Source organism: Ambystoma mexicanum, chromosome 5q (genome assembly GCF_040938575.1).
Source record: "Ambystoma mexicanum isolate Mex_15411 chromosome 5q, UKY_AmexF1_1, whole genome shotgun sequence".
Taxonomy (NCBI): Eukaryota; Metazoa; Chordata; class Amphibia; order Caudata; family Ambystomatidae; genus Ambystoma; species Ambystoma mexicanum.
In genome coordinates this window covers 24,777,160-24,797,010 of record NC_090933.1, presented here as the reverse complement: position 1 = coordinate 24,797,010, position 19,851 = coordinate 24,777,160, and positions in this window count along the sequence as shown.

The following is a 19,851-nucleotide window of genomic DNA, read 5'->3' as shown; positions in this document are numbered from 1 at the left end:
TACGGGGTGCTACATAAAAACATGCAGTTACAGGTAGGTGAAAAGCGACAAAAGTTTGGGAGCACACTTTGGACAGCCTCACCTCATGGTACGGGGTGCTACATCAAAACATGCAGTTACAGGAAGGTAAAAAGCAACATAGGTTTGGGAGCACACTTTGGAGAGCCTCACCTAATGGTACGGGTGCTACATCAAAATATGCAGTTACAGATCAGGTAAAAAGCGACATTAATTTGGGTACACAATCTGGAAAAGCTTCACCTCATGGTACGGGGTGATACATCAAAACATGCAGTTACAAGTAGGTAAAAAGCGACATACGTTTGGGAGCACACTTTGGAGAGCCTCACCTCATGGTACGGGGTGCTATGATATAATATGATATGGCATTTATAACGTGCCTATACACAAGTGCTTCAAGGTGTGATGAGGCAGGGGAGGGGGAACAGAGGGAAGACAGAGTCAGCGATACTACAAGGTCAGGTATCATTCAGATCGCACAAGTGCAAGGGAAGGGGGAGGGGAAAGTGCGGGTGGTAGGGGGAAGGGACAGAGCAGTACATGGGAGAATAGAAAATTAACAAAAAGTAAAAGTGCGCTGGCGGCAAGTGCAATGGTAAGTGCAGACATCAGGTATCAAGTGCTGGTAGTGGGGCTGTAGAGATACAGAAACACAGTCCCTAAGTGCAGGGGTTGCCAGGAGGCAGTGCAGGTGCGTGACTGGTATGGGAGGGGACCAGGGCCCGATGTCAGAGGGTGGCCAGGTAACCAGTGTAGGTTCAGTTTCAGCCAGGAACATTAGCAGGGGAGGGGAGGAGAGAAAGCAGAAGCAAAGAGAAAGGATTTGAGGTGCTTCCGGAACCAGAGATGGTTCTCCTCAAGTTTCAGGGAGGCAGGGAGCCTGTTCCAGAGGGAGGCCCTGCCGAAGAAAGAGCTCTACCACCAACTCATTGCTTGGAGAAGCGACTGACCCTGAGGGAATTGGAGGCGGATGAGCAAAGAGTGCGAGAAGGAAGATAATTAGGAAGAGGGAGTTGAAGGTATTGAGGCACCAGGCCCAGAAGGCAGTGCAGAGATTTCAGTCCTGTAGAGACACGATCCCTGGGCTTGAGGGCATGGACAAGTCTCGCAGTCCTGTTTTGGGTGAGTTGTACAGGGCGGAGAGTAGAGGCAGGCAGATTTAGAAAGATGCTGGTGCAGTAGTCCAGCCTAGAGAGAACCAGAGCTCTGGAGACAGTGAGCTTCTGGGGGAAGGACAGGAAATGTAGAATAGCTCTTAGGGGTTCACCAGGTAGTGTGACTTCTTAGCAATGTCAGGGATGTGAGGAGAGATGGAGGGTGTGGAGTTGAAGATGACCCCAAGGTTTTTAGCCTCACAGGTGGGAGCAGGAAGAGAGCCAAGAGAGGCTGGCCAGAGAGATACAGGAAAGGAGGGAGCAGGTGTGCCAATGAGGAGAATCTCAGTCTTACTGGCATTAAGTCAGAGGTTATTGGTGGCACACCATGCCTGGATAGCAGACAGACAGTCGGAAATGAGAGAAGGAGAAGATGTGGCTGAATGGAGCCGGAAAATGAGCTGAGTGTCATCCGCATAGCATTGAAAGTTATGGCAGAGAACGGCAATGCACTGGGCAAGAAGTGCCAGGTATTGGTGAACAGCCAAGGAGAGAGGCTAGACCCCTGGCGAACACCACAGATAGAGATAGAGAAAGAGGAGAGGAAAGACCCAAGTTGGACCTGGGAGGGTTGATCGGAGAGGAAAGAGGTAAGCCAAGCCAGGGCCTGATCAGTGATACCCAGGTTATCAAAGAGACGGTTGAGCAGGATGGCATGGTTGACTGTATCAAAGGCAGAAGAGAGATCAAGTAAGATGAGGACATAAGGGGTATTGGAATAAAGGTTGGAGAGCAGGTCTTCATGGATGTTTAGGAGAGCAGTTTCCGTGCCTCTGGCAGCTCTGACAACAGATTGATGGTCATGGAGGCAAGCAACAAATTCAGTGTGAATATTAAGCTGGGAGATGGCCAGCTTTTCCAGGAGTATGCCCAGGAAAGGAGTGATGGAGATTGGGTGATAGTTAGCCAGGCAGGAGGGGTCGGCTGAGGGTTTCTTAAGAAGAGGAGAACAGGGGAAAGGCAGAGAAGGAGGGAGGAGAGGTGGTCAAAGAAGGGCCAGTGGGAAAGGGAGAGTAGAAGGAGGCGGGGAGAGGAAGAGAGAGAGGACAGGATACCATGCCTGCAAGAGCCAACCATCTCCATATTAGGCGACTCTGCCCCACCTCCCCCACCACTTAGCCAAAATGCTTATGTCTACTTTCATGCTCTGCCAACTTGAATGCTGCTTGAGCCTACTCCTAGGTCTCCCCCTCAACTCTTTCTCTCCCTTTGGCAAAATTATCCATCTTTCTTCACACATCCTCTATAATTTACCTCAATCCTCCGTGACTTCTACATTCCATCACCATGCGGTATAGCTCTCTATTTAAAATCACTCACTCTTTAAATTCCTACATCTCCTCTACAAATCTGTTTATGGTCTTAACTGCTTTTCTTTGCACTCTCACTTCCAAAATCTTCCTTTCTACTCACTCCTTAACCTCCCCATCTTTTTCCCCACTGTGCATGCTCTCACTTTTGCTCCTTTGCCATACTTGCACTCGTTCACTGGTTCCGCTTCGCCCAGATATTGAAGTCCTCACACTGGCTGTTGAACGTTTCAAGACCAGAATCAAGCTTGACTTATTGACCAGTCAAGGGGCCAGTCCAAGTTTTCCCTCCCCTCATTACTAACCTATTACCCCACCACCCATATGTGCCTTGCAAATGTTTCAGATGGACATATATCATTATATATTATGATTTTTCTGGGGCGTTATCTATATCTGTTGCCCATCCTTTGTCCCTGGTTTATGCAAATTAACCTAATACCTCATTAACTGGTTATTCTGACTCTGCTATCCTCAATCTTTTTTTCAGGCACACTACCCAAGGACTGCCTCTGTCACCTGTACTATGTCCTATGTGCAACATTTCTGTTTGAACAGTGTGAGAAACCTGAAGGTGTCTCCCTAGCTAGTCCCCGGGGATCTGCCATCCAGGTGGCCAGGACACGGCCATTGCTATTGGATCCAGTTCCTGATGGTGGACCAATGAGGGAGGATCACCTGGGTGGGATGTCCTCGGGGAATGGGAGTGGGACACCGACAGCTGAGATGAGGTATCCCCCTTCCTTTAATACCTCTTCATCATCCTACTACGTAGGACATTTGAAAACACTGCCCCCCCTTTCCTACTGCAAACACTTTTGCACAACAGACTAACAACAGAGCCGTTTACCTGACATGCCCCAATAGAAGGGTCAGGCAAAGTCTGGCAATTGACGAGAATCATGCACACCTGAAGGCCCTTTCCCTTCCCCACAGTTATAAAAGGTGGAGCAAGAGAGCACAGTACGAGCAAGGCAGACCGCACGACGAGACAGCTATCCAGACACAGCAGTTCAAGAGGAGGAGAAAGAAAGCAAATATCGAGAGGCTGTCAAGGTGAGACAAAACCCCACTCTTAGGGTAATTCCGGGGCCAGTAGAGCCGCAACTGGGGTCCACAGACTTCCGGTTCACGGAAGTCTCTAACTCCTTCGCTTGTCCCAAAGAAGTAGATGTCCACACAAGGAGCAAGCGTTTCTGCAGTTTATTAGCACACACCACAAGGATCATCTACATGGAGTACTCCAGGCAAATTACACATAGTCTGGCTCACAGGCCAGTTTTGTAGGTAAATGACGTTGCTATTTGCGTCACTCAGCGAGTTCCGAACCTAACGCCATACAGGATTGGCTCCCTGAGTGGTAGGTGAAGTATGGGAACATATATTGCACAATATTAGTGGAGGCCGCTGGGTCAGGTGGTGTGCTTGGATCATCCCTAAAAATGGTTGCACTGGAAGTGTTACATTAGCCATCCTGGTGATTGGCTGGTGATTCCTGCCACCTGCCCCTAGCCCCCAGTGTTCTGATTGGCCATGCCGTGGGCCCCCAAGCCTGGGACAAACTTCGTTTCCAACCCGCAAGACACCTGGTCATGGATAATGTGTATCAACAATGTGTGACTATGTGACAGTGGGTAACAATGGTGTGGGTATACTACTGCCATGAGCGTGTTCCATTCCCAGCGCATATCGTTGCTGAATTGTTGTGATTTGTTGCAAGCTCGGTCTTAGGTGTGAGGCTGCTGTGCTTTCCCAGCCTGTAGGTCTTGGCATCATATCCGCTTTGGCCGAGTCACATGTGAGGTCACCCTGTGTGAGGCTGAATTACTTTGATTTGTTTTGTATTTTGCTTGGGCGAGTCCCTGTTGGGGCTGGTTTCCCCTTGGCTCGATGTGTGTGGAATGTCATTTGCAACATCGTGGCCTTGGCTGCAGTTGCCTCTGCCATGGCGATTCTGCTTGCACAGCATCTCACTGCTTGAGGTTTCTGTGAGATGATTTTGGCTTGCTGTATTTTCCTATGGCCTACTCTGGCTCTGAATAGGTTTTCTGCATAATGTCCATAGGTCAAAAGGAGACATGGTCGGTCAGGTCCCTCGAATGCCCCTGTCCTTCCATAGGGTTAATAGCAAGTAGCATCTGCAAGCATGTGCATGATCTCTTCTGGCATCTTGCTTTTCTGCGGTGCTCATGCGTCCTAAATGGCAAAATAATAAACGTGCAGACAGTACGTATATGTTACTGTCCTCTATCTCATAGAACTGTACGTGTGTATTCTTCGTGTAGGTTGGTGTGTGAATGTTCTGAGTGTGCAGAGTGCATGTGTGCTTCCTGTCTAACGTAGCAATGTCGTCATGATGTCTCTAATGACTTGCAGCATGGCTTTTGTGATGTTGTTAGTCGATTCTGTCCATGTAGTGGTCTCCGGCTCGTCTTGCCTCTTCTCACACACTTTGGGTAGTACCATCGCAGGGTTGTATGGTCGGCTGGCTGGGAATCATTTGTGGTGTATGCCGATGGTGGGAGCGGTGGGGGTCGGTGCGGACTCATACGGTCGGTCGTGGTCGTTTTGTCGTGGATACTTCTTCCGGTTAGGGGGTCCATCGGGAGGGAAGGTATGTTCGGGTTTTCCCTATTCACCACGAACCCTCTGCTCAAAGAAACTTAAGACTGAGGATAATAGCCTGAGTGTGCTGCAGCAGGTGTCAACGGTACACAGAGCGTATGAGCGCCGATAAACCGCAGTGAGGGAGACTCCATGGTACATGCCTTGACTCAAGTAATGAGGAATGCCAAGCGGTTCATCACAGCCGGTGAGTCGAGGGGTCAACCGATTGGAACCTGTGGTGAATGAAAGTCACAGAATGGCAAAGTGGGATAAGTTAAAAAGAACTATAACATTGTGAATGGGAGGCCAGCAGCAAAAGGTGACCGGTACCATGTGGGTGCTGCTCCGAGAAACCCTGGTCAATTGCCGTCTGAGTGAAACAACATCTAACGAAAATGCTCTAGGAGAGCTGCCAAGATAGGTCAAAGTGGTCATACAGAAGGTCAAACAAAATCCCTGTACAGTTGAAATCCTTTGACGCAAGAATTATAATAAAAGTAAGGGAACTGAATCCCGTGAACATCGAAAGTATAAATTGTCAAGAGTGAACCCGACAGAGGGATGCTCACGAGAAGGGGGCAAGTCTAAAATCCCAAGAAACAGTGTGTTGACAAGAGTGAATACGGCCGAGGAATGTCCACTGGAACTGTTTGAAAATCCATAGTGAACCCAGTGGAGGGAGGCTGAAAGTTAAGAGGGGTCTGTGCCCAGAAGAGGGGTATCCACGGGTGAGAACCCTTACCCTAAGTGAAACCAAGAAACAAACTTTCATTTTGTTGTAGGAACTTTTGTTTTGTTATTTGAACACATCAGGTCCTCAAAGGCAAGTTAATTATTTTAGGGAAACAAGACTTGGCCATTGAGGCTTCTGATCGGGAACAGAACTGTTGACTCGTGCTGAGGTAGCTCGAGTGTGTGCTGTGCTCCAAGATCCCACCTTACACCATGCTCAAAAAATGGGGAAGAGAGACCCAAGCACTGCATCCTGACATATTATTTGAGAACACTTCTTTCTTTTCTTGAAAACTATCCGACCCCCCTTTCTGTATTAGTGTAAGGTTTGGCAATAGGTTTCTTAGTATAGGCCCTTTTATTTTGACACAATGCCACTAGGACTGCCTTATGTTCATTTGATGGTCAATAAACCTTAGATTTAGGTTTATTTTAGGCATTTTTCCACGCGGCAATCATTGTTAAATAAACATCTTTGAAATGTGATCACTTGTGTCTGTCTTTAATGTTGCCACCATGAGTTCCTTACAACTACCACCCCCCAACATTTACTAAATGTGAATAAAAAGATAAGTAACCCATGGTAACGATATCATCTGACAAGATGTACACAAAAAGCTTTGAACAAGTAATTCCATATGAAAAAAAGTGTTGCGAATCGAAACCATGGCTGCTATGTTTGATGACTTCTGAAGATACACTTTCGATTGTTATTGCGTAGATGGATGGTTTATGCAATGAGTATGTTTTTGTTCATTACACAATTGCATTATTTTTGTTCCCCTCTCTTTTACCATAAAAACTTTCTGTTGATTCAGATGCTTAATATTGCTATAATTCAGATTTTTTTGTACTGTGACAGTAACATTAATGATGGATATGTTTTTCGTTTTCTCTGTGAAAATAGCAGAATTCAGTACATTCATTTGAAGTAAGTCCTTAATTTTGAATCTATGATGGCAAACTGTAAATGTCCGCCCCTCTCTGCTCACGTGGTTCGTGTCGAAATGAAATGCCAACGGAGATGTGTGCTTTTTGTTTTAAATGTTCCCCTCCTTGCGGCCTGCATTATGAGGGAATTCGCTGGGCTTTAAAGGTGAAAGGCCCAGGCGGCTGGTTCAGGTGCTCTCCCAGTTAGACTTCAGATTGTTTTTTTAATAAACCCCAAGATCAATGAATGGCTGGCATGAACACTTGGTAGTTTTTAATATAAAAAGGTTTATTTTGAAGAACAGCTGCAGAAAAGAATGAGCAAGTATTGACGTGTGCGTGTGGCATTAGTACCGTGCACCAGGAGGGGGCTTCACATCACACAAAGCTTTGAATGGCAAGGCGTACAACCCGCCTCGCGCACAGCCCCCTCTAAAGATATGGATTTTTCATAAAGTATCCATGTATGGTCAAAGCCCGTGAGCCTGCATAATGTTTCTTACCTGTTTTTGAAACAGTTTCACTTCGAGGAATAGTTCGTGAAAACGATATTTAATATTTGTTTTTCATATACTAATCACAGTTATTTGCCGATTTTCCTTGAATTCGATAACAGCCTTGATGGTGCCTGCCAAGCTGAAATAATAATTCGTAAATGGCGATACTGGACAAGAGAGTATTTGAATGATTTCAACGGTATTTAATCGATCATATATGTATCTATTCATACAGGTCAGATCGAAACATCTAATGTGGATATGTTAGGCATGCAGGTGCACTCAGCTCTTTATCCATTCAAGGGGGGGGGGACTTCCAGTGCATAGGTTTCCTACAAAAATCAGGCGGCTTTTAGTACTGCTAAAAGCTAATACATTCCATGTAAAATGCGTGCATGGCAGAAGGCACGACGTGTTTGCACTACGAATGGCAAATAATGCATGCAAATCCGGGCCAGCCCAGGTTTTCATGCATATCTTGCATTTTGAGGTGCAAACGACGAAAATTACACTGAGTGAACACATTGCTGACCCCTTCCGTGCAATCACCATTATTTTTACAATTGACCCCTAGGAGAACAGAGTTGCCTTTCACATACTAATTTTCAATGAGGCACAAAATGACACAGATGGTAAACAGAAAGCAGAGACAAGGGGCCTGATTGACAGAACGTTTTGCGCAGCGCAAGTGCACTTTGTGCCCAAACAATCCACTTTGCGCCACCAAAACTACATCCTCCAATTTACAGATCTGACTTTGCACCGGTCACTGGCACATTGAGCAATGTTCACGCACATTGCACAAGGTGTGAGGGAATGGCCAGTGCAAAGTAAAAGAAAGGGAGGAATATGCAAACGTCCTCATTCAAGTAGATAAATGAGGGATAACGTGGGAGGCACTACAAATATACAAACACGCCGCAATGAAGTGCAAAGAGACTCGTATTTACAGATTCAATTGTGCATCCGTGCAGACTGTGAACGACCCAGATTGTACCGCCACCAGTGACAAGCTTAAAGTAGGACTGCGGCATGCAATCCTAAATTTTAAAAAACGTCATGCAATCGTAAATTTTAAAAAATGGCATGCAATCATAGAGAAACTTTGCAAACATGCACGTTCCTGCGTTGCTTGCATACGTGCTGCTTCATGGAAGGAGGAGAAGGAGGAGGGCCAGAATCTACCAAACACGCGCAACAATATTGGGCATGTCTGATGAGGAAGTTAATGGCACATACCGCTTCCCCCCATGTCATCTTTGAATTGGTCCGGAAGTGGGAGAATGACCTGCTCTCCCCAACCATATGCTCTCAGTCAATACCACCCTTCTTGAAAGTTCTAACTGCCCTTCTTTTTTTTTTTTTTTTCTTCAAGATAAACATTTTTCATTTTTATTTTTTTTTATTGTTGTTTTTCGATACAAATTGATCTTTACAACAATTTAAAATATTTTTTACATTATCACATTCCTGTCTTATTAAAATATCATTCTACTCTGAAAGCCAGTTTCACAGTACCAGCTGCGCTCACATAACGGTTTTTTACACAAGACCTTATTTACATTTAAATACTATTTGTGACAAACATAACTTATACATACCCACACGTTATCACCACCTCCATTTGGATATACCATGTACAAAAAATTAAAATCAACGATTTCTCATCAGTATATAAATACTTGTAACACATTCAAGCATACAACGAGCGCACTGCCACCGCATCAGTTGATGTATTTAAAAGCTCATTAACAGATCTGTCTAAGCAGGATTCCCTACACTTTAGGTTCTTTTCGATGTCATATAGCAATTGCACTAAATCTATGATCAAAGGCATTCTATAGCCCCACATACATTGTATCCAAAGCATTTCACATTGATAAGATGAAATTTCATTATAATATTTCGACAGGTTAGTTTGCCGTGCTTTTGTAAAGTAAACACAATGTATAACGAGATGTTTCAGGGTTTCTTTTTGACGATTTTTACAAAATCTACAGCCTTCATCTTCCACAGATACATAGTTAGGCCATTTCTCAATACGCTCTAAAGTTGGAAAGAGGTTGAATTTAAACCTCATATAAAAAGAGCGAAGCTTGTGACCAGGGCACAGACTCAAATATGGCAATATGGGTAACTGTTTATGTCGAAATTTTGCGTACTCTTGAAATAATGCATAAGTCCCAATTTTGTCTGAGTTCATTGCCCAATCATATTGTAATAGTTTGACCTTAACAACTTGTGGGTGTTTTGTTAGATCTTCCCTTTCCATAGCTAGTAATGCCAGCTTTTCGTCACACTTTTTTCCTGCTTCGGCTACAGATGTTGGAAAACCCTTTCTTAACATGTTTCCAAGATCTTCATAAAGGGAGTTCAACAATGGGTCTAATATTTTTGCATGAGAAGCAAGCTTACGCCACAGATATTTAGTAGCCAAGGATGTCAGTCCTAATTCATGTATAATAAGCGAGTTTGGGAGAGACACAGGCAAATGTAAGACTTTCTTCCAAATTTTCCCTTGGATTCTATTTAGCATGGGACCAATTTCCAAGTAGCACAAGTCTAACCCATATATAATAATTGCCTCTACTTTGAGCTTGTAAAATTCAATCAGGGGAATCATAGAAAAATTGCAAATTCTTGAGTAAATCAATTTCATTTGTGCAATTAGTGGCATAACTTTAATTGAGATTTCTACTTGCCATTTATTGATCGAATCAGAATTGTTCAAATTATACCCCAAATAGATCATACCCAATGACCGAGGGATCGACAGTCCCTTTATTTTCCATTCATATCTTACAATCTTTCGCTTGTTTGTAAACACCAAAATATGGGATTTCTTTGGATTCAATTTGAGATTGCGGTTTTCACAGAATTTTACAAGACATTCTAATTTATTTTGTAGCCCGAAGGGCGTTACGTCGAACATAATCAAGTCATCCGCAAATGCCAACCAATCCAATTTAAGATCCCCTAATTTGACTGAAAATGCGTTACACGCAGACCAAATTGTGGATATCTCGGATAAATACAAATTAAACAGGGTGGCTGCAAGATTACAGCCTTGCTTTACACCAACATACGTTGGAATCAGAGGTGTTAAGGATCCTTCCTTGTCGATCTTAATCCTGTAATTTGTATCAGAATGTAACATTATGATCATTGCTATCAGATTAGCTGGGATTAAAAGATCTTTCATCCTTTGCCATAATAATTGTCTGATTACAGAATCAAATGCCCCCGATATGTCAACTAGGGCCATATATATCGGACCATGTCCTTTCTTCCTACTCGATTTCAGTAGGTGGGCCAACAAAGTCGCATTCAACTGTGTGCCCATACCTTTACGAAACCCAGTTTGAAAACGTGAAATAATTTTATGTTTTATAATGAAGGCGTTTAGATCTTTTAATATTAATGCTGCAAAGATCTTTGCAGAAATATCAATTAACGCTATAGGTCTGAAATTGTTGGGATCGTTCAATAGACCCTTTTTATGTAGTGGGATTATGATTGCCGTTAGCCACGACTCTGGCACCTTCTTTGATTTAAATACGCATTCTAGCCTCCTTAATATAATTTTTGCCCATAAGATCGGGTCATCCTTTATGACACACAGTGGGATGCCATCCGATCCCGCTGCTTTAGACGGCTTTAATTTTGCTATTGTTAATATAATATCGTTCAAATCCCAAGGACATTTAGAGGGAAAGAACGTAGCCAAGTCTAAAGTCCGTAACTCCTTAAATTTTGATGGTAAGGCATACTTGGTCTTATAGATTGTGCTCCAGACTTCCCCACTTACTGCCGAACATAAATCCGGTTTACCCTTTAAAAGAGGATCTTTCAATGTTGCCCAAATTTCCCTGGAATTTTTTCCGCTTAAGTTCCTAATCATTTTTTGATTGGTTTCGATGAATATACCAAATTTTCAACTGTTTTACATCATTTCTATAACTGGTAATGATTTCTTTTTTCTGATTTACATAGCCCACAATGTCCTTAGCTACCTTTGTCAGTTTACGGATTTCGTTATTTTTTTGTTTCTTCCTCAATGCAATTCCTGCATTATAACTGCTCTTATAACCAAACTGTTTGATTATTGAGCGTTCCTTTACCAAAGTTTCCAGATGACCACGTATCATGGCCTCGTTCTTTCTTTCCCATACAGTGACCTCACAACTGTTCGTTGTTTCGATATTGATTTTTACAGTGTCTCTGTTAACCAGATAATTTAGTTGCCTGTATAGGCGAGCATCCCACCTGATGGAGATAGCTTTCCGATCTGTCTCCAACAGGGACAATGCAGGCCTAGTTTCATACAGCGGTAAGTTGCAGTCTAAGAGACATTCCAGTATGCAGTGATCACCTAGGTGTGCCTGTATGATGTTACAATTTGTTGTAGCTCCTATTAGCGCATCCGAAATTGCTAAATAATCTATAGTTGATCTTTTCGTACCACGAGACCACGTATATATATGCTCACATTGTACAAAAGGTACAACAGACAGTTCCCATTCATTTAGGAAGTTCTTCCATATTTGCCCCCTTTCAAATGCTAGTATTTCATAGATATTTGTCGCTATATCAGTTTTTGCCGTTTTGGGGTTCAGATTTGAATTAAAATCGCCACCTATGATGATTTGTGCATTTGGAACGTCGATTGCAACTTGTAAAAGTACCGAGTTCACTTTTTCAATAAACACATCTATTATTGTGGTTGCTGGATTCCAATACAGTGCAATAATGATTAACTGAAAGAACACTTGAGCATTCGATGACACTTCCACAACCAGTATGTCTGAAGAAGAGTAAAATTGCAGCAACTTAGTATAATATAAGTGTCTCACAAGGATAGCAAGACCACCAAATGGACGGCCCTGTATACCTTTTACCGCTCTTGAACAAAAAGCTACATATCCTTCCAAATAAATATCTTGGATTGCCATAGTTTCCTGCAATATAATTATAGCTGGTAACTGTTCGTGTGAAGTGTTCTGAAACCATTGCTCCAGATTGTTGAAACCACAGCAATTCCAGGAATTTATAACCACTCTATTGTGTTATTGCTTTTCTTTGGCTGGCATGTCACCTGTTAGAGTTTTCATAAGAGGTTCAAGCCATGCCAGACTTGTAGCAATTTGAGCGACAGATTCAGATTGAATTCTGATTTTCTCATGTAGAGTTGCAAACTGGTTCTCGTGGTCTTCAATGAGCTTATTATTATATGAAGCTGAGGGCTGATACTCTACAAAGAGTGTAGCATTTTCCAATGAGTTGTACATAGACAACTCATACCCAAGCAATTGAAGATCTTTCGAATGTTTCCATATTAGGGCAGCAATGATAGTGTTTTGATATTTACATAGCATTCTACCATTCGATACATACGGTAAGCGAATCCAATCAATGTCGTTAGATACTAAGTTGTGTAAAGCTGGCATTTGATGGAATACTTTCATCAAAGATGCTCGATTTAGGTTGGGTTTGTCTACTTTCGTTGGATCCAACGTCCAACCCATTACCAGTTTCATTTCGGGCCCCAGTGTATTATAATAAAACCATTTATCTACACACTCTCCATCAATGAGTACAACGGGCGGTATAGACTGCGATTTCTGAAGTGCATCAGGGCCTCCCTGCGTAACTTGTAAGTGGGTAGAATTTTGTTCCTGAGAACTTACAACTTCTTTCGCATCCTGACTTATTTGGTTCTGCACACCGCTAATTACTAAGGTGTTCGCAGCAGAGCGGCTAGCACTGATGTCTTCTACATTCTGAGGTTTTTGTACTAAGGAAGTAATTTTTTTATCGATTTTTTCAAAGAAACGCTGTAACTGCGTTTGTATAAGAATCGGTGACGAAATCGCATTGTCATCGATTATATTTACATCATGGTTGTTTGATAGATCATCTGAGTCCTTTTCACTTGTATTCACGTCAGATTTTGAGGCAACAATGATTGTCGACACAGTATCATTTATATGCAATACAGCTTGACTTTCAATATTAAGTTGCATTATATCTATGTTGTTGTCCTCCTTAGGAACGCACTTGTTATTATTTTATTTTTGTTTGTTGTTGCTTTTTTACTTGTTGTTTTTCTATTAACGTAGACTTTTTATTTTTTACTTTATTATTGCCAGCACTATTAGACCCTGCTAACATCAAGGGATTTTGCAGGAGGGCGTTTTTTTGTCTTTTCAATGCTTTCGCATGCATTTTTTTAGCTTTGCGAGACATAAAGAATGTGCTCTGATTTCCACTTCCTGCCTCAGCCAAGTCGTCAGTACATTCCTGTTCCCTCACGCTAGGATCCGAATTTAAATCAATCAGATCTATGAGCACAGAGGGACTATCAGGAGCGTACCTTGAAGGAGATAACTTTTGGGCTTCATTTGAACTAAGTACTTCATCCATCCTTTCTTCTGGAATTAGATTTGCGGCTAGCACTATCTTTTCTAGAATCAGTATTCTTTCATGTTGTAATTTTGCTATTTCCTCATACGGTGGAGTCTGATTCGATATAACGGTCTTAGCCCCATTACTTAAATTTGTTTCCATAGTGCATTTTTTTTCTACATTCTCAGTTTGAGAAGCTACAGATTTTACATTGTGCAGTTTTTCCTCTTTTGATCCAGTTACTATGACTTCTAACTTTTCAGTATGATGACATTTCTCACACAAGTGTTTCTCAGCCCAAAACATGTGGCATTTTTCTTGAGCCATCAAAAAACCTTCAATCTTGCATATTCTCGAGTTGATTTCTGACGTTGCTAGACTCAGAGCACCAATCGCCCCATGAGTAAATTCGTGCCCCTTATCCAGCAGGTTCAGGATTCTAGTCAAGACTGGAAGATTCTGTAATTCCTGGGGATTTAGATCTACCAAAGTGTCTTCTAGTGGATATAACGGAAATGATGAGGTAGGATGATGCAGTTTTTCAGCATTTTGCCTCGAGGGTATAGGGTCAATGCCCAAGACCGGTGAATGAGGATCTACTGTGTCTGATGGATTAAATTGAATTTCTTGTGTAGGTGAGCTAGAGGAATGTTTTAGGTCCCTAATCCCCCACCCCTTTGCATTTTTCCTCGTTTCTTTTAGTTGACTCAAATTTTCGGCTATCGCTGCCCCTTGACTCTGCAGCGGGTGTTGAGGGGCCATTAGATAAACGTGTTCTGCTGTGGAGTTCTGCTAGGACTACTGGGGCAACTAGTGAAATATCTATCGTTGGGATATTACAATCGTCGCCTACCGCTCCCAGTATTGAGCTATCAGTAATGGGTACATTGTGTATCGGATTTGATGGATAGATTATGCCTTCTTTCTCTTCCCTGTGAATTTGGGCCACAATGTCAACCTCATTTACAGTGTCTAGTATTTTAACTTTTTTTGACCCAGATGGTATAGGATCAATTACATTTGTATCCACTAAAGATTTCGATTGCGAACTAGCACTCAAATTCTCGGTTATACCTTTTCCTTTTTTCCTAATTTGGTTAACCGTTTCATGCATGGACTCATCGTCTGACATATTCCCCTCAGACAGCATTGAGGGTGATCCATTTAGGCATCTCTTCCCATTTCGCAATTTTTTTACCATGATGCACGTACGAATACACTCGATCCCACGCAATCAACACAATACTTAGGATACTTACAACCTAAAATACTCCTCAGTGTATACTGCGAGACCCCCTAAACACACTCCATAGGCACCCCGCGCCACGCACAGCGAACAGCAAACAGTACTTGTCCGGTACTTGGTGCGCGGCGCGGGTGCGCCAGGCTGCTACAATTTGAATCCCAAACAACGTGACTCGTCACAGAGGGCGTGGCCACCACAGTAGGAAGTGCCTTCGAAAAAAGAAAGGCGGAGTTAAATGCTTGTGATTGGAAATAGACAATGCTATGTGCACAACTATGACGCCTTGACTTGCAAACACGTCAAACACGTCGTCTGAAAGGCACACAAATTGAAAGGCACACCAGCTCAATTAAGGTAACACAATGCTGACACAGAGCGGCACTAGATTGAAACAGTCCCCTTTCAAGTCAGGCACGCTGGTGTAACCAGCTAAGACTTCCTCCTTGTGAAGCAAGCAAAGTCCTCTGCCGCACGGCAGTAAAGAGGCAAGGCAGGGCAGCAATAATCCACAAGATGTAAAGTGAAGGGCGCAGCGGCAGCAAACAGTACTTGTCCGGTACTTTGTGCGCGGCGCGGGTGCGCCAGGCTGCTACAATTTGAATCCCAAACAACGTGACTCGTCACAGAGGGCGTGGCCACCACAGTAGGAAGTGCCTTCGAAAAAAGAAAGGCGGAGTTAAATGCTTGTGATTGGAAATAGACAATGCTATGTGCACAACTATGACGCCTTGACTTGCCAACACGTCAAACACGTCGTCTGAAAGGCACACAAATTGAAAGGCACACCAGCTCAATTAAGGTAACACAATGCTGACACAGAGCGGCACTAGATTGAAACAGTCACCTTTCAAGTCAGGCACGCTGGTGTAACCAGCTAAGACTTCCTCCTTGTGAAGCAAGCAAAGTCCGCTGCCGCACGGCAGTAAAGAGGCAAGGCAGGGCAGCAATAATCCACAAGATGTAAAGTGAAGGGCGCAGCGGCAGCAAACAGTACTTGTCCGGTACTTGGTGCGCGGCGCGGGTGCGCCAGGCTGCTACAATTTGAATCCCAAACAACATGACTCGTCACAGAGGGCGTGGCCACCACAGTAGGAAGTGCCTGAGTGTCCAAGGAGGCTGCTTTGTTTCACTGGCAACGAGGATCTCTCCTAAAAAATACAAAAGAACCTCAGTTAAGTAACCCAGTGCAAAGGGTTAAGGAAAGCCCATGGGCAGAAGAGCGCTTACAATGCCATGTACTAGGGCTAAGGATCTGCAGAACTGCTGATACCTGAAAGGTGGAAGGAGCCTTAGTTCAGTGTGCAAGTCCGGAGCATTCCCTATTACCCGAGGAAGGATTACGGCGATGCATGCAGCGGTCCCCAGTGAGGTGAAAGAAAGGTGAGCATCTCCGGGGCACCCAGTGACGGTTGGGCAGCTGGAGCTCTCAAGCATTCAGCTGCACCCACACCAATGATGATGTTACATGGGGAGCAAAGGGTGATGGAGAGATATAGAACGCCATCGAGAACAGTGAAGGGCGGAAGTTGCGGGAAGCGTCCCGTGCTGCCGGCACAGTGGTCGAGGAAAGGACCTGTACTCTGCTGGAAGCGTGATAAGCACTGCCCTTCATTTCCTGGGGACTGGCACATTCCAACGGACCACATCCATTGTTGGGGGTATTTCACAGCCTACACAATGACACTGCCTCAGACAGGTCCTAAGATGCATCATAGCACATGTGCACAGCCACATAGACATGTCATGCAATGTGCAGGCAAGGCAAAGTGTGGCTCAAGAATTCTTTGCAGTTGCCCAATTCCCATGGGTACTTGGGGAAATTAATTGCACACATGTTGCACTACAGCCCCCATGAGCCACATAACATATCTATCGGAACTGAAGAAATTGGCATTCACTGTACGTGCAGGCTATCAGTGATGCTAAGGGTCACTTCATGCATGTGAACGCAAAGTGCCCTGGATGCACCCACAATAGCTACACATTACTAAATTCCCCCATCCACCAGAAACTGGTATTGGGAACGTTTGGCAACAAGTGGCTCATTGGTGAGTATCAGCCAGCACATGCCTCAAAACACACTGATTAGGGGTCACATCCAATACAAACCACCATAGAATCACATACTAAAGCAATATTTGATGATTGTCATTTACAGGGGACAGTGGTTACCCGCTATCACCAATCCTGAGATAACACCACACCAGCGGAGGCCCGCTACAATGCAGCCCACATTTCCAGTAGAGGCATAGTCGAGCACACATTTGGAGTGCTGTCTGGACCATTCAGGTGGAGCACTGTTGTATGCACCAGCTGTGGCATGTAAAATCATATTGGCATGTTGCATCTTGCATAATATACCCAAATGCACGGCATACCAATTGAGGTGCTTGAGGTTTTGAAGCTGCAGCCACAAGCAGTAACCATACAATTAGAAGGGTGAGGGGCCAGCACATATGCAATCAGCTTGTCCAGACATACTTCACATGAATAACATCCATTGTGAAAGTCACACCATAGCCAAATACCTGATGGCATTCGATGATGAAACATGGCAAGTACAGTTGGCCCATAAACAACAACCTGAGAATGGCAGTCCAGGTTTGACATGTGATGTTTGCCTCATTCTCAAAAAACACACATAGGGCCTCATCACAACCCTGGCGTTAATGGGTTAACGGCGGCGCAAAAGGTGGCGGCGCTGTTAACCCCTTAACGCCTGATTACGAGGTCCCTTTGCGGGTTGGCGATTTTAACGCCTGCTTTTTGCAGCCGTTAAAATCCAACCCGCAAAGGGACCTTGGTGCTAAGTACGGTGCCGCAATTTGCGGCACCGTACTTAGAGCCTTCCCCATTCCCATTGAGCCCTATGGGGCAAAAATGGGAATGGGGAAGGGCCCATGGTGAATGGGGAATTACCGCCCGCCAACCTTGGAATGGGGCAGTAATTCCGCCATTCACCATGGCGGACCCCGGCATGGACCATGGTGCTAATAGCACCATGGTTTAGCGCCGGGGTCGTAATGAGGCCCATAGACTCCATCTACATCGTTCACATGAAAACCTGGAAACATGTGTAGAGTCCTTAGTATTGCATATTGCATTCCCCAAGTCACTTACCCAAGCATACAAATACAGATAACAGGGTCACTGGGCTACACAGATCAACCAATCAAGTAACATGGACATGACCTATTAAACAATGTCAAACTAAAAGCATGGCACACCATCCGATATTGGACAACATCCATTACCTGTTACTGACACATGAACCCCCAATACGTACATTGTAACTGACTGTCTCCCTGATAATAATCACGTACCATTCAAATGCAGCTGAAAGTGGACCCTGCTCCTCTAAAGGAGGGCCACAAGGTTGGGCAGGGCAAAAAGGTGCCAAGGCCTGGCTGTGGGCATTATGAAGGCCGCTCCAGCCCAACAATGCATGCTCAACAGGTGGCCTGTTAGGAGTGGCCCAGCTCCCCATCATACTGGGTGGCCTGGGTGTTCATCGTCAGGGTAACCTGAGTCTGCTGTCCAAGGACCAGGGATCTGGACTCAGCGCCGTGGTATTTTTCCCTCCATTGAGGGCCGTGACACCTGAGCACCAGAGCTGTGTTAGGGGTGAGATGCCGCCCTGCATCGTAGCATGGAGCCCACAAGGCTGGGTTCTTGTGTGGTGCACACCTGGGACATCACTGCCTTCATTGTGGAGCTCTGTCCAGGACCCAGATCCCACCATGACTTCGTTCACCACGCCTGTGCATCCAGCTGCTGGGCTTCGTTGGGATCCACATTCCACTCTGGCCCTTTGGTACCATTTGGTGGATGCCCTGTGCTCAGGTCTGACAACCCAGTGTGTCCCGGTCCACCTCACATAGCCCTGCCATCTCTTCCGTTGAGACCCCTGCCAGAGCCCAGGTCCCACATGGCCCACATTTTCTGGCCTCACTTCAGCATCGCTCTGTGCTCAGGGCCATTGGACGGAGCATGCACTGGGGGCACCCATGCCACCTCGGGGGTGGTTGGCTTTGTACCTTCCTGTTGCACATATACATGTGCTGGGGGGTGTCCAACAGCTGCCAAACCCAGGCGCTACCTTAGGTGGACACTTCCCATTCACCGTTATGCCCCCACAGAGTGGGGGCCAAAGTCGACAGGAGAGACAAAAGTATGTGTCAGCCATATGTCCAATGTTTCATTTTGAGGGGGATGCGTGGGTAAGGAGTCAAGAAGTTTTGGGTTCTCTTTGTGGGTGCTAGTACTTTGTGGTGGATGTGTGGGTGCGGTGTTATGTGTGTGGGGTACAGATTGGTGACTGTACGGGGAGTAGGAATAGTGGGCGTAGGTACAATTTGCATTTGGAAGTGCAGATTGGTGGCTGTACCGGGAGTAGGATTATTGGGCTTAGGTGCAATTTGCATTTGGGGGTGCAAATTGGTGGCTGTACAGGGAGTAGGAATAGTGGGCGTAGGTGCAATTTGTATTTGGCGGCGCGGATATGTAACACTACTGGGACTGTGAATGGTTGGAATAAGTGTAAGTAATGGTGATTACTTGTGAGTAATCATCGTTCAATATTGGATTATTTTTGCTGCATCTATTGACATGGTTCACATTGCGCACATAACGGTCTATTTCAATGGGTCCTTGGTTTGCACTGGGGGAGTGTTGTGGGCGTGTTTGGTGCAAACCTGTTTTTTTTCCACTGTCGGTCCCTGCTTGCACTTATTTCTGTAAATCGCCTCCTCGCGCGTTGCATTTGCGCCACGCAATCTTAGACTATGCGCAAACACTTTTGGGCGAATTTAGCGCTTTTTTCTGTAAATCAGGCCTAAGCACTCCGGCTGCTTTTTAAAATCTGTGTCATTTTGAAATGGATTTCCTAGACAGCATGAGGACAACTGTAGAGTATGCCAGTAAAAAAAGGACGGAATACATAGGGTTTC